Source organism: Manis javanica, chromosome 4 (assembly GCF_040802235.1).
Source record: "Manis javanica isolate MJ-LG chromosome 4, MJ_LKY, whole genome shotgun sequence".
Taxonomy (NCBI): domain Eukaryota; kingdom Metazoa; phylum Chordata; class Mammalia; order Pholidota; family Manidae; genus Manis; species Manis javanica.
The window spans coordinates 156,790,563-156,813,510 of record NC_133159.1 but is presented as its reverse complement, the minus strand read 5'-3'; positions in this window follow the sequence as shown (position 1 = coordinate 156,813,510).

Below are 22,948 nucleotides of genomic sequence, written 5' to 3'. Positions count from 1 at the left end.
CTCCCACTAGTCTGACTGTGAGACTCAAAATCAGTTGGCTCTGCCGGCTGGCTGATTCAAAACCAGAATCTCGGAGAGGCTGGAAGACCTGCTTAGAAGTAGAGAGTAAGGCAACAGAGAGGGGCAGGGGCTGCCGTGGGGAGGAGCCTTAGAAGTCAGACAGACATAAAAAGAAGCCAAGGTCTGGCGGCAGTCACCTGGCGAGAAGAATCAGAGGCGGTGAACATGTAGGGGTGGGATCTGAGGCTGACAGGAGCCTGGGTGGGACCATGTAATTAGTGCGCCAGGCCCACGACCCTTACAGATGGTCAAGAATAGCCCATTATTTTACAGATGGGGAAAGAGATGCTAAAAGGCAAACAGAGACTTGGTCAAGGTCACACAGCAAGTCGGTGGCAGAGCCAAGACTAGATCCCAGGTCTGGATCTGGGGTTGGGAGGGAGGGAGGCCTTGTCTTCAGTGCCATGAGTCCATTTCAATGTGCAGTAATGAGGTTCTCTTTAATTTGCATCTGCTGACTACTTTCATCACACGTTCTCCCTTGCATTGCGCCTTCCTGAGCTCCAGCCTTCCTGGACCTTGCTCTGTCCACAGTAACCCTGGGGCCAGCCTGGGAGAGGACACAAAAGGATGCCACGCCCTGCCCTATTCATTTCCTGGGAGTCTCCATTCCCTAGGCTTTGCCTTGTCTCCTGCCTCTGGCCAGACCATTGATTTTCACAATTAACTGAATCACAAGAGCTAGAGCCATCCTCTGAGTATATGACTGCCCTGACCTTCTCTCCAGCTGATCCCTCCTTCTTCCAGGAGCCACCTCCCAGGACAGCTGCTCACCTGCTCTGGACAGCACAGCCCCAAGATACAGCCCTTGCTTCTCATTTAAACATCATTCCATTCCTCTGCAGGCAATGGAATCATAAGCAGCAAATTCATGCAATATCAGAGGTGGGAGGATACTTTATAAAATGTTATATGTACTCTACCTGCACCATCACTTAATATTAGGACATTGAGGCCCACAGAATAGAAGTGACTTGTTCAAGGTCTCACACTGTGGTTCAGAATTCAGATTCCCTGACCCCAGTTTGTGTCTGCTGGTCCATGTGGTTGTCTTGATCAGGTACTTGCAGTTCCAGGGGTCACATAGACCATGGCCAACTCCCAGGATTGCCTTCCGGCATGGCTCCTTTAACTGGATGGTTTCAACTTGAGAGTGGGGCCAGAACAGGAAGTCAGATAATAGAGAAGAAAGAGAGAGGGCAGTCCACCCATCTATCAAGCTGTTATTGAATGTCTCTGATGTGCCAGACCCTATCAGGGAGGCAGAACTGAGCAAGCATGGCCCCTGCCTTTCAGGCAAGGAGGGGCAGACACGGGCTGACTGCACCACTAGTGTGGAAGTGCTGGGCTAGCAGTTTGAGAAAAGTGCTTTGGGAGTGCAGAGGAGGGAGCAAATCATCTTGCCTGGGCAGGGCAGGGGCATTTCCTCCAGGAGATGACAAGTGATGGATCTTGGAAGGAGGGGGATAAGTTTGCCAGCTGGAGATGTGGAAAGGGAATGCCTGGCAGAGGTACAGCAGGAGCAAAGGCTACGAGGAATGAAAACCTTGGTACGTCTGGGCAAGGTGAGCAATCCCACCTGGCCAGCAGCTCACAGGTGTTGAAAGGGAAGTGGTCAGAGATGGGTTTAGGAAGGACACTGGGACCACTTAGGGATGCCCTTTACTTCATGCTGTACCTCAAAAGTGATGGGGAGCCAAAAGTTTTAAGGCAGGAAGTGAAGACTGGATTGTATTTGGGGAAGCACTCTGTCAACAATATGGAGGAAGGAATTACGTGTGTGCGTGCCGGAGGTCCTGGAGGCTCACTGGGAGAGTCCTGGGATTGTCCAGGTGAGAGAGGCCCGTGGCCAGAGTCGCACAGCTGTCACACAGCTGAGGAGTAGGGACCCGGTGAGGGCCCATTTTGGAGACTGAGTGGACCAGATTACACACTCCATGCCTGGTTGAACATGAGGGAAGAAAGGGAGGAGGGAGGGGCAGTTCCATGTTGCTTGGGCAGCCAGTGGCTGAAGGCACCTTTCCAGGCTAGAGGAGTAGGCTGGGGAGAGAGGGATAACGAGCTCTGATATCAACACATTGAGTTAGAGGCCCCCGTGGGAAAGCTGGTTAGCAGTGTCAACTAGCCGTTTGGATGAATGTGGCTAAGATCAGGCCAGAATTAGCTGTGTGGCTCATAGTTTATCTACTCAATCACTGAAGTCAGCCAGATCTATAAAATGGAGAAAGTAATCGTGGGGATTAAATGAGACCAAATCATTGGCCAACACTTGTCTCATGGCCTCCAAAGTTCTAGCCACTTCTCCTTCCACCTTCTCTGAATCCCCCACTGCAACCTCTCCCCCAACTCTGATCCTACCTAGAAGTGTCCAGAAAGAGGATATTCCCTTCCTCCTCTGCTGCTGCCCAACATGGACTTGATGCCAACCATTGACCAGTCACCAGAATCCAGCTTTGGGGCTTCAGCCTGCTGCAAATGACATCAACACAGAGACCCCCCACACCCCAGGGCTCAGGGAGGTAGCTCTAGGCACTGGCTAGGCCACCCACTGTTTGGCTAAGCTGGGTCTCTGACAAGTCCCCTTACCTTCTGGGGTCTTCAACTCCCTCCGGAGGGGCAGGTTTGGCTGATAGAGGCTGCCTGGGGTGATCCTTGAAGCTGCATCCAGGGCTCCTATTTCATATGACTTGACAGTCCGGTCTAGCCCTCTGTCCCAGGAGGATAGAGGAAAGGGCCAGGCTGAGGGATCACCCACCAGGTCTTTTCTAAGGTTGAACTAGTCTAGTGGGGCGAGCTGGGGGTGGGGGTGAGAGAGGGACCCTGCTGGGGAGCGTCCAATGCCCTCGTGCCCTGCAAATGACATGCAAATGACCTGAGTGTGACCCTGCCCATCGCAGCTTCCACAGGCTGTGGGTCTGAGAGGGAGGAACTCTGGGGAGGATGAGGCTGTCCTGAGCGAGGAAGGACCCCCCACTGCCCAGCCAGGACCGGACTTGGGTGGCAGGCGGGGCGAGCTGGCTGCCTAATGGGTTCATGATTCATCGCTGGGCTCTTGTCTGTGCTAATTGGCTTTGCCGGCTGCCTGATTCATGGAGGGAGTCGGGCTCTGGGGGACCCTCGTGTCCCTCCCCCGCCTCTCGCCCAGGATGGCTATGTAAGGCTTTTAGATCCAGGATCTGTTCCAAGGGACTGCTGCCCGGCATCCATCACTGTTGACAGACTGGGGCTCCGGGGAGGGAGCGGGGGCCCTTGCACCAAGCTGCCATCTGATTCTTCCAACCCCACCCCAGCCACAGAGGGGCATCTGAGGGCAGCTGGGCCCAGGCTGGGTCTTAGGGAGCAACAGGGGAAATCCAGGCAGATGTGAGTGGTGAGGGGTGGTTTTCTAGAGAGGGGGAAATAGGATGCATTTGGAAATGGGAAGAACACTGGGGGCAAGAGAAAGCCTTGGGCAAAGGCTTGTAAGCAAGTGAGGGTTGGGCTCAAAGGGAACAGAATCGCGAGAGAGGAGTCTGGTGACTCAAAGCAGAGATCTGTAGCATAGTACTCCAAAGCTTTGTCATAATTTGCCCAGAACATGATGAAAGAGACCAAAGACTTTGAGAAATTGCTGTGTGACCTGTGGTAAGTCACTTAACCCATCTGAGCCTCCACATCTCAGGACCTTTAGTAGAAGACAATCACCCCAGGCATAGGGCACTCCTGGGGACCTTCCTCTGTCAGTGTTTTGATCCAGGCATCCAAGACCCCTGTGAGTATTCTCTGTCATCCATTTCACTCCACAAAGAGTGTCTACCAGTGCCTACCCTCCTGGGTACAGGGGTTGGTGGGGCCTCCACTCCCTGGACAGGGACACTCTCCCCCTGCCCCCACACTACCATCACCCTCCAGAGCATCTCACTATAGGGAGTTTTCAAGCTCTCTGAAGCCGATAATGCCTCTACCTCACATCTGGGCCGAGGCAGTGTATGCAGTCACACCCACCAGGCTGGAGGGGTGGGCAGCTGTCCTCCCTGACTGTCGGAAACAGGGCAGGACGGGGGGCTGGAAGGAACCTGGCTGGAGCTCAAGAAATACCTCCTGCAGGAATTCATGAATGAGCAACTGTCCTGCAGCCTCTGCAGAGGGAGGCCTGGGCTTGTAGTGGAAGGAGATGAATGGAGAATAGTCCACAGCGAGGCATCGCCAGTCTCTCTGCTGTTCCAGCCAAACACCCAGGCATCGTTCCTCTCTTTGACCCTGTGCCACATCCAGTCGTCAGCAGGGCCTGCTGGCTCTAATTCTAAACCAAACCCATATCAGGCTCTTGTCTGTCTCCACTGCCTCCAGCAGCAGCTGGCTGGACACTGCAACAGCCCGGGTCTGGCCTCCCCTCCCAGCCTCCACTCTGGCACCTGCAATCCTTTCTCCTCACAACAGCCGGATCTCTTAAAGACATAAATCAGATCTCATCACTCCCTGACTCAAAACCCTCTTGTGGTTTTCCATCACATTTAGCAGAGAATTCACCTCCTTGCCTTACCTTACAAGGCCCTAGGTAACCTAGCTCCCGGCCACCTCTCTGACCCCACTTCTGACCAGGGTCACCCCACTCACTTTGGCCTTCTTGCAGTAGTTTAAAATAGTCCAAGCTCATTCCCATTTCAGGCCTTTGCACCAGCTGTTCCTTCTGCCCAGAATGCTTTTCCCCCTAGTTCTGCACATGGCTGACTCCTTCCTCCTTCACATGTCAGTTCAATGTCACTTCCTCAGAGAGGCCCTCCCCGGACACTCCATCTGTTGCAGCCCCCAAGGCATTATCTGTCATACCAATCTATTTTACTGTCTTCCGACCCTTAAAACTACCTGGTAAAATCTCATTTATTTGTTTAAAACTCTGCCTTCCCCGGCGGCCCAGAACCGTCCTTGAACTGGCTGCTGTTTACAGGGGTATCTGGGTCTCTCCCAGCGCTCTGAGGTTGAAAAGGACACAAAGGGTGGGTCTTGCCACCAGCTTTTCCTCGTGGAATATTTTTCTTCTTTTTATGTGTGTGTGGAGACGTCTGTCTTCTCTGTGCCCTTCCCCACAGCGGGAAAGCTGGCCCTCCCACGGCCAGGGCATCCTTTCCACAGGCACCTGCTCCCTCCGCACCTCATCTCTCCCACTGTCTTCCCTCAGCAGGAAGGGTAGGGCCAGAGCTGTGGGGGGAGGGTAGCCACCAAGGTCTCTCCGCTTTGTAATGAGACAGGTGGCATGTCGGCTTGTGAAGCTGGTAGGCAGGACATCCCAGCAGGGTCCAGGAGTCTAGCACCTTCCACACACCATACCCCACTCCTGCTCCCAGGGAGGAGGAGCAAAAGGAGGCTGCACTGGGAGAGAGGACCCCCATCCCAGTTGGGAGGGTGGTCATACTGCAGGTCATGGTCCACTTTGCCGGGGAGTCCTAACCTAGTATCCATCCACTCTGCTGCAATTGAAGCTCTCAAGTGACCTGAGTGACCCTAATCCTCCCTCAGGATTTATTTCCCTTCCTCCAATCCCACCACAGGGGGTCAGCAGTCAAGAGAGAGATGGCCAAGTTCACGTGCTCAGTGCTTAGAGTCCGGGGTCAACAGGGTAAGGCTCTGATTTACAACTAGCAGTGGGGCCAGACTGGAGAAACAAACCCCCATTTTTCAGATGGAAAAACTGAGGCCTGGAGTGTTGGTCTACCTGTCTAGACCAGGGGGCCAGGTTCCTCCTGCTATTTATCCCTGTCCCCTCCCCTGGGGGCTCCAGCTTCTTCAAACTTCTGCCACAGACTCCACCCCCCACCCTCTGCCAAGGGGATCCCCCTGAGATTTCTGATGTGCCCTGTGCTGCTTCCTCTCTTCTCCTCTCACCCCTTGGGAGGGTTGGGCTTCCGGAAGGAATGTGTTGACCCTTGACCCTGATAGGGGCTGCTGCTGTCTCTGCCCAGTGCTCACACCTGCAGGGGTTGCTTGCCTCTGTGGCTGACTCAATGGGCATCTGAGACAAATTTTGTTCCTTCTTTGAGCCTCAGTTTTCAGAGTGAGTCCAAGGGTCCCTTCCAACTCTGCAGCTGTCTGTCTGCAAGGGAGGCATGAGCACCAGGGCCAGAGGCTGGGGAGTGCTCGGGAGAGAGGGGTGGGAACTGCAGTACTAATTATGTGGCCACTGTCTGGTCTTCCTCACTGAATTTTTTTCCTGACCCCTTCTTGCCCAGGCCCAGCCCTGCTAATGGGAGAAGGGACGCTAGGGAGAAGGCTGCGGAGGAAAGCAGATGAAGGTATGGGAGGACGGCCAGCTACCTCCCCGTCCTGCTCTAGCTGTCAGCCGCTGGCCATCCCTCTTCTGACCCACCATCACTTGAGGAAGGTGGCATGGTCCCACTCTGGGGGATAGCACTTACTGGGGGACACAGACCCTGACCTCAGGTCCTTTTGAAAGCAGAGGTTTCCCTGGCCTGAGGCAGCTCTTTCTCAAAGTCTACTGACATCAAGACACAAAGACTGATGTTGCTCCAACACCAGGGGACACTTGGCAGCTGCCCCAGCTCCTGGCAGCTCAGAGAGGGTGAGACAGGGGTCTGAGAACACCCTGTGAGCAAGCCACTAAGGCTGTTGGGATGTGATAAGCCCACTCTTGGAGGCACTGGGAAAGGGGCAAGAAATCCAACAGGTTGAATTTCCAAAAAATGCACCAGGATCAAGCATATTTTCCCAGCCATCCCAACTGTGGTTTTAAATGGAAAACACAGCCCATCGGGGCAGAAGCATGTTTAGATGAATAGAATAACCATCCCCCCCACACACACATACACACACACCCCACCACAAATGCTTGGAAGCTGTTTTTCTGCTGAGCCAAACATGTGATTATATTTATTTCACAGGCCTGGGAGGCACGATTGTCACCCCTCCCTTCCACCCAGCTGAGAGGCACACAGATCTAGGCTTTACCATCAGAAATCTCTTCTCCCAGGAGCTTGGGGGTGGTAGAATATTGCTGGATTCAGAGAGGGGGAAAAGCAGCAAGCCTCTGCTTAGGGTGACTGGAGGAACTCTGAGTGTGCCTTGATTTTCTCCATCTGTGAAATGGATATGATCAGCTCTGTGGTAGCCAGCCTCCAACAGGGTCCCCATGGACCTCACTTCCTGGCTTTCATCTTCTGAGTCCCCTCCCACATTGAACAGGGCCAAGAGATATAACCAGCAGAATATTCCAGTAATGACAGAGTGTGACTTCTGAGGTCAGGTCATAAAAGACATGTGGCTTCCTCCTTATTCTCTCCTAGATCACTTGCCTGGGGGGAAACCAGCTGCCATGTTGTGAGCACACTCAAGCAGCCCTGTGGAGTGGCCCACATGCCAAGGAGCTGAGGCCTCCAGCCAACAGCCAGCATCAGGTGAGTTGCCATCTTGGAAGTGGACCATCCCGCCTCAGCCAAGCCTTCAGATGACTGCAGACCCAAGTGACCTCTGACTGTGACCTCTTAAAAGACCTCTAGCCAGAACTACCCAGCTAAGCTGCTCCCAAATTCCTAACCTACAGAAACTACGTGAGATAATAAATGGTTGAAATTGTATTAGGCCTCTAATTTTAGGGGTAATTTGTTACGCAGTATTAGGTAACTAATATACCCCAGGAGTCACTTATAGCCACACTAGCAGCTGTCCTCTTCATCTGTGATGTTGGGTCCCTCTTTCTCATCTTTGCTGCCCCCTTACTGCTGGAACTAGCCTTCTTTAGCTTTTATCATCTGCTAGTGTTTTGTAAATGTGCCTAAGCTTAACAATCACCTGGGACCCAGGTTAAAACACTGTGTCCCCCTAGGGGATCTAAGTCACCCCAGTGAGTCTTATGATCTAGCAACTCTGGAAAATTCTGGCCTATGTAGAGGCTTCTTACACAGTTCCTGGCACATAGTAGTTATTGAGTAAATATTTATTTTTTTCAAAAGTTCTATTTCTCCTGTTATCTTCTCATGTCACACTCCATAATGAATACATGTGCCACATACCAGTGTCTGTGCTAAGTATTAGCCACTTAATTCTCACTTTTCTGAGTTGGTGGGTGCTAGAAAGCTGTGAAGTCAGGATGTGAACCTAGCTCCTTCTCTCTCCAAAACCCACTCTTAACCATTTTCCCACACCACTTCCCATGTGAAGTGGCCATTGCCCACAGCGTCTGGTGTCCCTCAGGGCTGCCTTCAGCGCCTTCTTTCACAGTCATTCCAGCCTGTCCACTTTGGCTCAATTCTATCCAATACACAGTTCTGGCACCTCCATTGCGCCAGGTGAGCTGTCACTGTCTCCTCACCACTGTCCCCACTAAGTTTGACACCAGCTGTTCACTGCCTCTACCTCTTCTCTGCATCCCAACCAAAAACTCTATGGCTCCGTCTGCCAGGAAGCCTGCCCGAGCATTCATTCTCCCCCTGCTTCTCTGTTCCTGGGTCTGCAGTGGACACCCCAGCCCATGTCTGCCTTCCTCAGGCTAAAGGTCCCACAAGAGACTCTGCACAGGGCTACTCATCTCAGAAGCAGCCCTAGCAGCAGCTGTGTGACTTCAGGTCAATCACTTGGTTTCTCTGAGCTTCAGGTTCCTCATTCCTACACTGGACATCTGAAGCCTGCCTCCCATGGGTTAGTAAAGGCTAGATGAGATTGGGACACAAATTGTAAAGTGCTGTATAAATATGAGGGGCTAGAAGATATGGGCTTTTTCCAACACAGCCTCGGCCTCCCTCTCCCATTCTCATGCTCTTTGCTGCAGTCCAGGGGTTATGTTAGCCCTTCCCAAACACCCCCAAGTCTCTGTGCTGCTTTACTGCCTGAAGTCGCTTCTCTTTGACCTCTGCCTGGCTTCCTCCTATGCACCCTTTTCAGCCTAGCTTGAGTGCCACTGCCTCCATGAAGCCCTCTGCTTCTTCCCATGGTGGAATTAATGACTTCCATCCACTCCATGGGTGCCTTTACCGTCCTGTCACCCTGCTTGTCGGCTTATATTCTACCTCCCCCAGTGGACTGTCATATTCACCTCTGTATGTACACATGCAGAAGGCTCTCAATAAGTGCACATTAGCTTTGCATTCCCTGCTATACATTCCAGTCCTACTTAATAGCATTTTGGTGCTTCCTTTTGCTATCCAGAAACACCTCTCCTTCCAAATAAGTCTTCAGGATTCCCTCCCTGCCTCCATAAAAAATCTCAATCAATTACCTGCACCCGCCCCCCCCCCCCCCTGCTAAAAGAACCAAAATGAGGCATGACTGTGGTCTGGCACTCAGCCTCTCTCCTAGGGCCTGAGACAAACAAGAAAGGCATGGGGAGGGGTGCAGGCGGGTAGGGGGCTCCAGCACCCCACCCCCACCCATGGGGAATTGGCTTTGGCTCCACTGTTGTGGGGTTGGGAGGTGGGGGGTCCGTGTTTGGTTTTCTGGCATTTCATTTATGCCTTGGAAGTTGGCTTGGGCTGTCAGGGAACCTAGGGAGGGGCGTCAGGCTGGTGGCAGGGGGTGGCTCCACAAGCAATCGCTGCCATCTTATTGGCTTCCTCTCTGCACCGAGGGCAAGATCAAACATCAAACACGGCCAGCTGGTGCCCCCGGCTAATGGAGCTGGGCAAGCATCTTCCAGATGTGTGCAGCTGTTTTCTCCCACTCCCCATCCAGAGCCTTGGGTCAGAGACCCATGTCAGCTGCTTCTCTGGGGGTCTCTGGTCCCCAGGTTTTGGGCTGAGTAGGCTGGCCTTCCCTTCTCCCGTCCGCGATCACAGTCTTCCACTGATGGAGACTCTCACACCTTCCTCCCTTCCTCCTCTACCTGAGGATTCTTTTCATGCACTACCAACTGGGAAGTCCTTCTTGCTGTGTAGCCTGCATCCTTCCTGCTGGCTAAGAGGGTATCTCCTGGGACTGGAGGAAGGTGGAGGAGGAGAAACTCTCCCAGGCAGAGAGGAAGGAAAGAGATGCTTGGGATGATTCAACAGGGGGAAATGTGGGGAGATAATGAAATATGCAAAGCTCAAGTTAATTGGAAAATGGGAGCACTCCACTTCCAGGCGCTCAGCCATCAGAGGTTATCAGCCTCTTAGCCGCCCAAGTCCCTCTTCCCAAATGCTATAAGCTTGTAATAAGGATGTAATACAATTGAATTTATTACAAACGTAATTGTTTACAAAAACTGACCCAGCTGCAGACACGTACTGGGAGGACTGACCCAGTGGGAAGATGGGAGAGTTGAAGTGGATGAGGAGAAGGAGAAGGGAAAGGAATAGAGGACAAAGGGGGAGGGCAAGAGAAAGGGGGGAGGAAAAGGAGGAAAAAAGACACCACGAAGGGAGCCAAATGGGGATGGTGAGGGAGAAGAGCAAGTCAGTCCATGCCAGCCTGAGGAGGCCCCAGCCCGCGATGGTGAAAAAGTGCTATATGAGGAATGGGACCATTATCCCTTTGAGGTCCCCAGGCCTGAGGAGGAGGGGCTGCAGTGACACCTCACATAGGTCCAGGTAGTGGCCAGGTGGGACGTTATGGGAGGGGCTTGGGGAAGGGCAGAATTCCCAGGATCAGTGCAGAAACAGAGATGCCTGTGGTGCAAAGGCATAGAATGCTTCTGTAGGAAGGTTTAGTGGATTGACCAGAGCAGTGGGCTGGATTCCCTGTCAGAGTCCTGGCTGGATCTAGAACCCTCTGTTCTACATCATATTGTCCTTCTCCTTGGCTATCTAGTGCCTCACCCTAATACACATAAACACACAGAGAGACACACTCGTTCATTCATTCATCATACACAAGCAAGCAACAGGTGCCAGGCACTGCCCTGTGCACTGAGGACTTAACAGTGTGGTGCCCATCATCAAAGAGCTCACAGTCTAAGGGGCAGAGGCAGGGACAGTTGTAGACATAGTCTATGATGATAGGACAATAGGGGGAACCACAGAGCCTAGCATGTAGTGGGTGGCCAATGAAAATTTGTTGAATGAATAATGTGAACATACTTTTGGGAGTAGAGGGGATGTCTCCCTTACTGTGGGAGCTTACCAAATGGCACATAGAGGCAGCATTTGGACAAAGCCCAGATGACTCTGAGCTCCTTGAAGGCACAGGCCAATCCCTAGTTATCCTTGGATTCTACCACCCAGCTCTTGGCACAGAGCAGGAGCCCAGTAAGTATTTGATAAGTGAATGACACATTCATCAGGAGCTTTTGGGTTGTCAGTAACAGAAAGTCATCTCACACTGGTTACAGCAAACAAACAAACAAAGAGAATATAATTCAACATAACTGAAATTTCCTGGAGTAGGGTTAGGGTCAAGGTCCAGGCAAAGTCAGGTACAGGTGTTCAATGTTGAGCACCTCTTGGCTCCACTTTCTTCTCATGTTGGCTTCATTCTCAGTCAGGTTCTCCCCAGGGGATGGTAAGGCTTACCATCTTCTACCTTGGCATCTGCAACACAAAGAAAACACCTTTTTGCCGATAGCCCCAAAGACAGCCCAGGGCTGACTGCTATTGGGTAGATTTAGTGATACGCCCATCTTTGAACTAATCCCATGGCTAAGGGTATTGTATACGCTAATTCACTGGACTTTGGTCATATGACTTTTGCCCAAGTGGGGAGAGAGGTAAAGGTAGAGAGAAAGTAAACTTCTCCCCACATAAGAGTTGGGAAGAGGAGCTTTCCCATAAGTTAAAAAGGGCAAAGTGATGCTGGGCAACAGATGTCCAAGATAAATGAATACATGAATGATTAGATCATGAATTGGGCCTTAAAGGGTGAATAGGAGTTCACTGGTAGTGAGAAGAGACAGGCTCACCTAATACATATGTATACACACATAGAGTCTGATTTCACATTCTGTTTTATTTTCTTCCCTGGCTCCCCATCCATGTCTGTCCCCATCTGTGTGTCTGGATCATCCTAGAAGCCCCAGAGGGCAGGGACAATGTCTGTTACACTCCATCTGGGCACTGCCCAGGCCTGTCCATTTAGACACTTAATCAAGGCTGTTTAGGCTCTGCAACCATCCTCTGCTGCAAGCAGGGTGCTCTCTTCTTCCTGCAGCAGGTCTGGACTAGGCCAGGCCAGTGTCAAGTCCTGGAAGAGGGGGTGAGAACAGTGAGGAGCCAGAGACAGGCGAGAGGGGTGATGGGGACCTCCTGCCCACAGTCTCTCCTGTTCATCTGGGGATCCCTCCTGGCTCCTGGTGGCATCAGAAAGTGCTTTAAAAAGTCACTTGTGAATTGTAAACATAATAATCCAACATTAAAGAAGGGTTTTTAAAAAGGAAAAACACATAAAATTGCTCCCTTCTTGTCCTTAAGCACATGGTATATTGAATTTAGATAGAGTTGCAAATCCACTTTTGTCTGCTCTCCCCAGGCCACCCCTCACTTCCTCATGATAGTTGTTAACAGCAACATGAAGTTCATAGAGGAGCACATCTTTGACTTCCCTGATCCTCTACCAGTGGCTGTTTACTTAGGTTGCTGACGGTTCATCCACTCCTTTGTTCATTCATTCCTTTATACACACATCCATTCACCCACAGTTATTGAGTACTTGCTAAACAGGCCTGCTCTAGGCAAGGAGGACACCCAGATAGATAACAGAGTCAATCACTCCCCTCTCCCAGGAACTAAGGACCCATGGGAGACAGAAGGCACTCACTGTCCACACCACAGTATGCTGGTGAGCAGGAGGGAGGCAGGGGGCCTGAGGTCCACAGGGGTTACCTGGGCTGGAACAAAATGGAGGGCTTCCCAGAAGAGGTGATTCCTGTGCCCAGTTGACAAGGACAAGTGGGAGGGAGGGAGACAGTTCCAAAGTGGTATGCAATGGGGGGATGAGGTTGGAGACATAGTCAAGGGCGATGAGCATCGCTGGCTTTGGGGTTTTTCTTTGGCTGAGTTCTTTCCCCTCCCCTGCTGCCATGTCTTCATTCATTTGCTTGGCCTTTAAAGCAGCTCATTCATTCCCACCTGACTCCCTGAATGCCAGGCACAAGGCTGGGTGCTGTGGAGCCCAACAGGGACCTTCTGTGGAGAGCAGTCAGCAGCCCTCTCTCTGAGACTGCAAGTAGGGGAGGGAAGGGGCAGGGGACATAGGGGACAGAGGGGGTGAGGGGAGTTATTTTTTATTTAGGAGGAAAGGCAGCATTCCGCCCCCTGAGCTACAGAGTTGGGCTGAGATTGAGGGTCATGTCACAGACCCCTCATAAAGCTTGGGTAACTCTACACCCCATTGCTGGTCCATTGGAGGAGGGGTCTCCAGGGGAGGACTGGCATGGGAGAGAGACCTCAAAACGTGGAGGACGGAGAGAAAAGCTGCTGGGGAAATTCCACATTTCTGAAGCCGAAGCCGCCTGGGCTGCAGTGATGAGAAGCAGAGAAGGGGCTAATGGAGACCAGATCACCCTGGGAGCTCCCGGCGGCTCCCTCCCCAACCTGTACAAAGAAAGAAGAGGCCCGGGGGACGGGCTGTAGGTGGGAAAGGGCCCCTCTCCAAGCCTGGTCCATGCCTTAATCTCAGCTGGAGTTGAGGGGGCTGAAGCTAGAGGAGGAGGACCAGATGGGCTGTACCCAACAGGAGGTGTTGAGGTGAAGGAAGAACACAGGGGCCAGCCCCCCGGGCCATGGGTTCCACACTCAGTCGGTCAACAACCTGGGCCATGCATGGGACCCTCTGGCCATGAAGGGCCAGGATGGGGAACTCAGAGGAATGAAACCTGGGCTGCACCCACGCGGATTCTCAGCCTGACTGACGGAAAAGACAGTCCAGGAAGCCCCTACGCTGGGACGGGGGCCAGAGCCCTGCCTTCTGGACCAAAGTCTAGTGAGCGGGGGTGGCTGGGGCACAGGTCCACCTGCCTGGATGGGGAGATGTGTCCACCTGGAGGCGCTCACAACAAGGGGGTTAGATGAGATGAAATTCGCACGACTACCAGGGTTAGGACTTCTACTATGACTGCTGGTGTCAGTAACGACAGCCCTCCTGAACTGAGTGCTCACATCACGCTGGACCCCTGGGTAAGAGTTCTGTGACACGTTTAGCCTCCTTTGATCTTCACGACCACCTCAGGAGGAGAAAAGGGCTGACGTCAGCGCCATGTTGCAGATGGGCAAGCTGGAGCTCCGGGAAGGGAATCGTGGCACCTGAGGGAGCCCACCTAGCACTGGCCCCCCAGGCCTCAGCTCCAGCTGACCTGTGGGCCTCGAGGGACCAGGGCCCACCGAGCCAGAGCCATCTCTTTCCCCTCTTCTCTCTGTGTCCCTGCTTCTGTCTCCCCCTTCCTTTTCTGTCTTTCCATCCGCTTTTCTCCTCTATCTCAGTCTCTGTCCCCTGTTTGCCCTCCCCCAGGCCCATGCCCAGCAGGGCACTTGGTCCAGAAAAGGAACGGACCCCATGGGACTCCTGCCTGACTCTTTGCCTGGGTCTGTCCCCCAAGACAGGGAGCCAGAAGACAAGACCTGCCTGCTGGGAGCTGCCTGGGGACCTGGGTGGGGCAGCCAGGCCACATGACTTCTCAAAGGATGCCAGCAGCCCCGGGAGAGGAGACACCGGAGGATCTTGACATTAGGCAGCTGGACACAAGGCAGGACAGCCCTGGAGCAGCTTGCTGGTCTCCGGCAAGGGACATGGTACAAAATGGGGGCGACAATGCCCCTCCCACCCCATCTCTCCCATCACTCCTGTCCATCCTGCCCTCCTCCTGTCTTATCTTTTCTCCCCTTTTGTCTCCCCCATCTGCATCCTCTCTCCAGCCTGGCTCCTCTCCCCTTCTTCCCTCTCCCTGCCCCTGCACTTATCCCTGGCCTGCATTCTCCCCTTCCCCCACCCCTCCCTCCATCGATCAGCCTCCCCAGCTCTTGCCAACAGAGGCCTTGGACAGTACCACAGCCTTGCTTTAAATTTATTGCCCAGTAAAGGAGGCGGCAGATGGAAGTCTCCACCACCCCACCCCCGCCCTCTGTGTCTCATCCCAACAAAAGCCAACCTAGACACCAGTGTCGTCCATCAAACGCACCAGTACGGGGTTATTTATAGGCGACCCCCTTCCAAGAAAGCAAAGTGTTTTTCCCTCCTCTCTCTTTTCTATTTGAGCGTTCACGTCTCCAAGCGAGGGGACACGGTTGGATTCGACATTTGAAAAGCTGCACAATGAGATTCCCATCCCTCAGATACTAGGGTAGGGGGCATGGAAGTGTCTTGATTGGAAATGAATTAATTAGAAGTGAGGCTCTTCAAGTCTCCAAGTTGGGTTATTTATAGTCTTCGGTTAATTTTGATAATTAACACTGGGGAGGAGAAGCGAGTTCCGGGCAAGGCGGCACCCGCCAATCGGAACACGTGTCCTGCCCTGGCGGTTTCCCCTCCTCACGCAGCTCCATTTGGGCTCTGGCAAAATAGGCTACTGCCTGCCGCGCGGAGCCCCTCATTTTCCTACAAGTACAATGGCGGGAACGCCGAAGGCTCCGGGCCTGCTTGGGTGAACAGCTGTCTCTGAGAAGGGAGGCACTCAGGCGGCCGGGGATCCAGGGTCAGCCTGCAGTCCACCCAGTGTCAGGCCAGGGGGCCCTCTCCTCTCTCGGCTGAATTTCCTTCCTGGAGAAGCAGGTGTCAGGCTACTGGTCTGGGTGGTGTCCTGCAGTGCAGCCCCTGGACTGGGAGAGCGGGGAGGCTGCGCTCACCGTCTGGACATAGACACCCATTCTACCAAAGCAGCCAGGGAGAGAGAGGCTGCTGCACCACGGTGGTCACAACCAGAGACGGCCAGACTCTGAGCCACCAGGTTTGGAAGGAGAGTAGGTGGATCAGGGAGGGAGCTTTGGAGAAGCAACAGGTTTTGACTTGGAGCCTGGTGCCTGCCCCTGGGAGCAGGACGGGCATTTCAACAACAGAGAGAGGGATCCATCACCAACACGGATAAGGGCCTTCACAGTGACTGCAGCACACGTGGCCAGCCCCAGCTCAACCCATTCGCTACTCCATCCCTTCTGCTGCTCCCAAACAGATTGCTCAGCATTTCATGCTCCAGGGCCTTGCTCAGACTGCCCCTCTGCCCCGAATAATTCTCCTACCTGTCCTGATAAGCTCCTCACCTCAGTCAAGGCCCAGGGCACATGTGACCTCCCCTAGGAACTTTGCGGAGTTGGTGGGTCCCCCTCCCCACCCTCCCCTCAGGTTCTCTGGTGGAATTCACAGTGGTGGCAGGGGGCTGGGGGGTGGAGTGTGGCTCCTTCCTCAGAGCTCATGGGAACAGCTTCCTTACCTGGGAGTTGGGCAGTGGTTGGGTTCTGGGCTGCCACTGACACCAGGGTGGTTCAAAGGAAGGGATCACTTTTCTTCCCAGGATAAGGACCAACCTTCCTCTTCCCAGGGAAGGGCAGGTGGGACCACCCAGCACAGGTCCAGGAAGTGGTGGGAGGTTTTTCTCTTGGACCCAGGTGGCCATTTCTGCAGTCTCCTCTCCCACCAGGCTCAGAGGCTGTCAGAAACAGGGAGACAAACTTCAAAAGCAACCATCCTCTTTTACTCTCAAAAGGAAGTTGAGCTCTAGGGCTTGCCAAGGGCTGAAGCCAGACCGGAAATGGGATAGGTGGACAGCCATGGGCTCCTGTTGTTCCTGCAGCCTGTGCCAGCTCCCTGCTTCCCTCCTTCCCTCCTCCTGTGAATGTTCTCAGGTGTCTCTGTCAAATCCCTTCCTCTGCCTCTCCTCCCCTTCTCTTCAAGCTCCTGATCCCTGATAGGAGAGAGAGGGAGAGAAGGGTAGAGTCCGTTTCTCCTGCTGGCTTCTCCCTGCTACCCAGCTCCCCATCTTTGTACTAATCTGTGCTGTGTCCCGTCTCCATCCCTTCCCCAGAGCATTCCCACCACACCCTGGCAAGACTGCCCTCCCAGACATTCACTCTCTTCCTTCAGGCCAGAGACTGCCCCGCTGCCCTTCCATGTGTGCCCCGCTGGTCTTTCAGTCTCCAGCCTCTGTCCCACACACCGAGCCAACCTGTGTTTGCTTCTAGGTTGTTTGGGAAGTTACTCATCCATTTCTCATTTCTATCCTGAATTCTGTGGCAGGCCTCAACCCCTCTTGAGGACAGTGGCCTGTTTCTGCTCCAGACTGGGGGCTCCCCAACAGCGAGGGTCTGCAGAAATGGAACTCCTTCTGCCCTTCACCCCACCCCTGCCCCAGGTCCAGGCTGAAGGCCTGCTTACCCACCCACCTGTTTCTGTTCTTGCTCTGTCTCCAGTGCCCCTCTGTGGGCAGGGCCTGCAGGCAGGTGGCAGCTCTGAGACAGACCTCTGATCTCAGGCCACAGCCAGCCCCCCTACGGCATCTCTGAGTGTTTACCCCTCACTTTTTAGACCAGGGGCCTTTGGGGAGCCGCTATTCTGTCTTCAGCTTCCTCTAAACTGAGAGCCTATTTTTAATTAAAGTGGAAAAAGAGCTGAAAATCTGTTCGCATTTAATCATCTTGACGACCTTTTTGCTTAAGAGTTTCCAGCTGAGGGGGGATGTTTGGGGGTTGGGAGGGGTGGGCAAAGGCATTTCTCAAGACCGGGCCTGAGTGGTGAAGGAGGTGGGAGAGCCTCTTACAGGGATGAATAATGCAAGAGGAGTGGGGCTGGCTGGGCCCTGAGTGCCCACTCAGCACTTTCTCGGCCTGCTGGCTCCTCCAGGAGGTGCCCTGCCCACACCTGCCCCCCACCCCGGGCACCCTGTGGGCTGGGCCAGGCCAGGGCTGGACAGAACCTGGCCTCAGACTCCCCCCAGGGAGCAGGAGCAGGGGCAGTCTGGGAAGGACAGCTTCTCTCCCGTGGCAGGCAGGGAAACGGGCCTGGAGCAGCACGGTGAGCAGTCCCTGGTCACGCCGAACACTCTCTCCCTCCTCCACCCACACCATCTGCTCCTAAATGCTCAGCCCTGTCTCGGGTCCCTGGCCCAGCAGACCTGGCCTTGGGATGGGTGGGACAGAGAAGGGGTCCCCATCTTTCAGCTCCCCTGCCTTCCTGAGCCTTCTTTGGGGCCTTTCCTTGACTGGAAGACTTAACAGACTGTGCATCCATTCCCTTTACCCTCCCCTACTGGAAACCAACCCAGACAATTGTACTTGACCCCACTTCCCAGACGCGCCAGAGTAAAGATAAGCTTGGGCCTGGGATGTCTCCTCCCCCAGAGATTCCCGTGGGAATTGTATGAGCCCGAGGCCAGTCACAGCTCTGGCTCTTATCTGCAGCAGGAAGGCCTCCAGCCTGGGTCTCCAGTGCTGAAATGCCATCTCACCCCTCATCCGGTCTCCAGCCTGCAGGCCAGAAGCCACCATCAGCAGCAGCATCAAATAGAACAAGAGTAATTGACATCTCTCCGGCTCCCTTGACTTTGAAAGCACACTCACCCAATACCTTCTTGACTCCTCACAGTAGCTGTGCGAGACTGGTGTCATGTACTGATTTTACAGATGAGGAAACTGAGGCTCAGAGCAGTGGAGGTAGGGATGGGGAGGGACCGGCCCACGGGTACACACCAGACAAACAGTAGACTGGCACCCAGGTCTTCTGACACCTCATCCCTTTACCTTCCCGCCGGCTCACTTCACACTGCCTCACAGTGTAGCACTACTAAGGTTTTCTTTAAAATGTCTTGATTGTCCTTGTATGCAGGACAAGGAGTGGCAAAGGCGACTGAATGCTTCTGAACTGCAGGTGAGAATCAGAAGGAGCTTCCTGGAGGATGGCTAAGCAAGGGGCACTGTAGGTGCACAGATGAGGGCACAGGCTAGAACAAAATTCCAGGCTAGTCAGTCAGGAAGATGGCTACCCCAAACACGGGCACCCTGAATCTCCCCCTGTGCCCTTACCACAGGCCTGACACTCTCATTTAAACACTTGGGTATGGCAGTGTCCTCTCTGGGCACCCCTTCTTCAAGACACAAAGCTGGGGAAAATGAAGTCCCTGCGACCCTTATCTGAACAAACTGATCAGATCTTGTGATTCCTTGACAGGAGGTATGGGAAACCTTTGACCAATTCTACTTGTCATGTCAAAGGAAGAGGGAGGACAACTGTCACGGTAGCATAACCCACAGAAGGGCTCAGAGGTGGGAGAAGCTGACAAATGTGGGTCAGACAGGGCTACTTGCAGGACAGTGTGGAGGCAGGAAGGGCACACCAGTCTCTGAGGCTGGAGCAGACGGTGGGGGAGGGTGTTTTGGAATTGGCCCACTTTGATGCTCCAGTTAATCTAACTGGACTCCAAAATTGACTAATTCCTTCTGCCCCTCTCACTACTAATGCAGCTCCAGAATCAAACCACACTGACCCCAAACCAGTCTCTATGTCCCACCCGGCCCCTCATTGGTCAGGTCCCCTGCAGACCAGACGGAGTCAGCTCAGGGCTAATCACTACATCGCGCTTCAAAGCCACCAAGCCAGCCCCTAATGGGGGGCAGCGGGTTTCACTTACCTTGCTTGGCCTCCTGCCCAGGGCAGATGGGATGCAGCTGGGGGAAGCCTGGTACCTCCTCTCCCCCCACCACTGTACCCAGAAACTTTTGTTGCCTTGCCCACCTCCATCACCTCCTCTCTGGTTGGACATTGGAACTGGGAGATGGGTGGGTGATTCCTCCAGAGCAGGGAAAGTGAGCACTCACTAAGCACTTGGACATTGTGCCTTGGATCGAAAGGCAAAGAGCATCCCCTGGCTTGTTTCTGCCCATCCTACTGGGGCCCCCGAGCCCAGACTCTGTGAATGCGGGCCAGGAGGGGCCATCTGAGTGGTAGCCTCCAAGGGCAGCCCCTCTGACATGTAGATTCTAACTCCACAACTCATGGGGTAAAGGCTGGAGGGGTTGGGTTGGAAGGGAGCATTGCCTGGGATGGGACATGGGGTTAACATCAAAAAGTGTGGCTGTGGAGGACCTTATGGGGTACAGTGGCCACTTATGGTCCCACTGCTTCCTTCAGAGGGTCATTGGGCAAGTGGGTTAACCTCTTCAAGACTCAGTCTCTTCATCTGTAAGATGGTGATCCTCCTTCATGGGATGGCAGTGGGGATAAGGAGCTAAGGTGCATCTCCTGGGCCCTTGGTCTCAGTGGATGTGAGTTCTCATTGTCTGCTCAGAAGTGGGTTGAGGCTTCAGGCTGATTCCCCAGTGACTTAGGGGATGGGCACAAGAATTGTGAGCAATGTTCTGCAGAGGGTCCCAGATGAGAGGTCCCAAAGGAACGGTGGTAGGGGTGGGGACGGGACAGGGGGAGTGTGTACTGGAGGGGCAGGGGAGGAGGGCTGGTGAGATGAAGTGGGGAGGGGCTGACCCACACCACCGCTCCCGGCACCTCTTAGAATTGCACTGATATTCTCTGCCCTTCCCAGTCAGGGTCACCGTCAGGTCCAGGAAGCTATGGGGTGTGTGTAGTAGGGGAAAGGGGCTCTCTATACACACAGCTCTGTTGTGGAAGATGGTTCTGGGGGACCCACCAATGAAAACAGCTGCCTCCTTGGCACTGCCTACCTGACCCCTCTTGCTGGTCAGCTCCTGAGAGCCCTCTCCAAATGCCCCATCCCACACCTAAGGCTGCTAGTGCTGAGGTTTAGGCAAAAGGGACCTGGGTCAGGAAGACATGTTTGAAAGATGCTTCTATTTGGGGCCAGGAGTCACAACAATTTGGGAGTCAAGCTGAGGCAGGAGTGGCTCCATCAGGCTCCTTATATTGTCCCAAGGAAGCAGGAGGCGCCCAAGTACCCAGCACTCATCAGGAACCAGAGCCCCTGCTGCTGCTGGTGCAGATATAGGAAGGCAGGTGGTGGGATGGGCCTGGGCCTGGTCGTGGCACTCATGGTGATGATGGTAATGGTGGTGACAATGCAGTGGTAGCCGTGGTAGTTGTGGGGACGACTGTGGGAGTGGGAATGGTGGCAGTGGTAGCTGTGGTGGTTCAGACAGTGATGCTGGTGTCATGGTGACAGTGGTCACAGCAGTGCTGGTTTGGAATAGGTGGCTGTGCTGGTGACAGTGGTGGTGATCATGGTGGTCCCATCAAAGGAGCGTCCTGATCACAGCTATGCTCTCTATGGTTTGGTCACACCCAGGTGTCACATGATAAAATAAGTCTTCATATTAAACAACTAACACACCAGAACATCAGATGCTCCATGAGGGCAGCTGCTATTGTTCACTGCTGCAACCCCAGTGCCTACAACATGTGTGGCATATAGTAGGTGCTCAGTAAATGTGCTGAATGATTAAAAGTAGACTAAGTCTCTTCTTGTGTTACTTCATTTGCTTACTGTGCCTGTTCAAAGTAGGACCTTTTTTCAAATTCCCATTTTATAAATGAGAAAACTGAAGCTGAGAGAGATGACATAACCTGTCTAAGATCACACAGGAGTAAGTGATGTTGTGTGTGTGTGTGTGTGTGTGTGTGTGTTGGGGGTGGTGGTTGGCATTTACAGCCAGGCCTGTATGACTCTCATTTCAGTGCTCTTTCCTCTATGCACTTCATAGCCACTCTCCCAGGCAGCACTCAGCAAATCATGGTCTTATGCTCTGGCTTAATCATAGAAATACTGCTAATAATAGTAACAACTGCTGTTTGTAATTGTTCAAGTAAGGCTTAAATGATCAAGACCATGGAAATTATTAATAACCCAGGCCCAGCCATGGTAGTGTGGGTCATATTAAATTGTGTTGAGATGGATAACCTTGGCAATAATAGTAACCAGGCTCATAAATTAATAACAGAAGTATTTAAATTAATGCCACACTGTCAATACCCTTGGTAGTAAGCAGCTCGACGTTGCTGTTAGTACTAATGTTGCCCCATCCTGCCTTCCATGACTTTAGCTGAGAGGAAAGGCAGGGCCATAAAAGCAATGGGAGGAGTCGGCTTAGAGGTAGTCCTTGTCTGGGAGGCAGGAATCCTCCCGGATTTCTGAAGAGGGGCTAGCTGCCTGGCCTCTTATGCTCAGCCATGGAAGTGGTAGCTCATTCACATTCATGTTCAATGCCACAGTGATGTCTACTTATCCTTTCTGGGACTGTGCCTTGGACTTTGTTGCACTCACAGGACAGATATTTTTTCCCTGATGAGTAAATGAATTAGTTTCAGTTGAATGAAGAAATCACCTACCAACCCCTAGCATACTCTCTTCACAAGTGTGCTTGATCTCCCCCTTATTCCTGTAATGTAGGAGGGCAGTACTATTTTCTTCAAAGTCAAAACTGAGGCCCACACATGGCCAAGATCAGGGTGTAGAGATGGGCTTTGTAGACTTGGCCCCCACAGCTCTGTGTTCCAGGACCTACATGTCTGGGAACCAGGGAAGTGTGGGAACAGGTGGAGAGTAAGCATTGAGGTGGGGGTAGAGGTGAGTCCCACCAGAAGACTGGTGGCATACTTCCTGGGTTGTTGGAACCTATGAATGGGAACTGCCAAGGTATCTAAAGCATGCTGAGTGTGATCCTGGGGACACCTACATAATACGCGGTTGGGTATATGGATGTGAATCCATCCACCCATTTTTTTCAGGAAGGTGCTCATAAGCTCATGGAAACATTCATAATCAAGCAAAGGCTATATTGTTGAAGATACATTTGTGTGTTTGTATGTGGGTATACGCATGTTTGCTCATGAATGTATGTGTGCACCAGTACCAGAGACTATAATGTGAAAGTGTGTGTGGAGGTGACTCCATGTACATGTGCATATGTGAATATGTAGGTATGTGTGTTTGAATGTTATGACCACATGTGTAATGAGTGTGCATGAGTGCATGAGTATGGCAGCGCCCCTGCATATGTCAGATGTGCAGGCTACACCAGGGCATGAGGATGATGTGGTAATATGTGATGCATAAGCACATGTATATGTGAGCTTGAGAGTCTGTGTATTCCTGTGTTTTGTATGT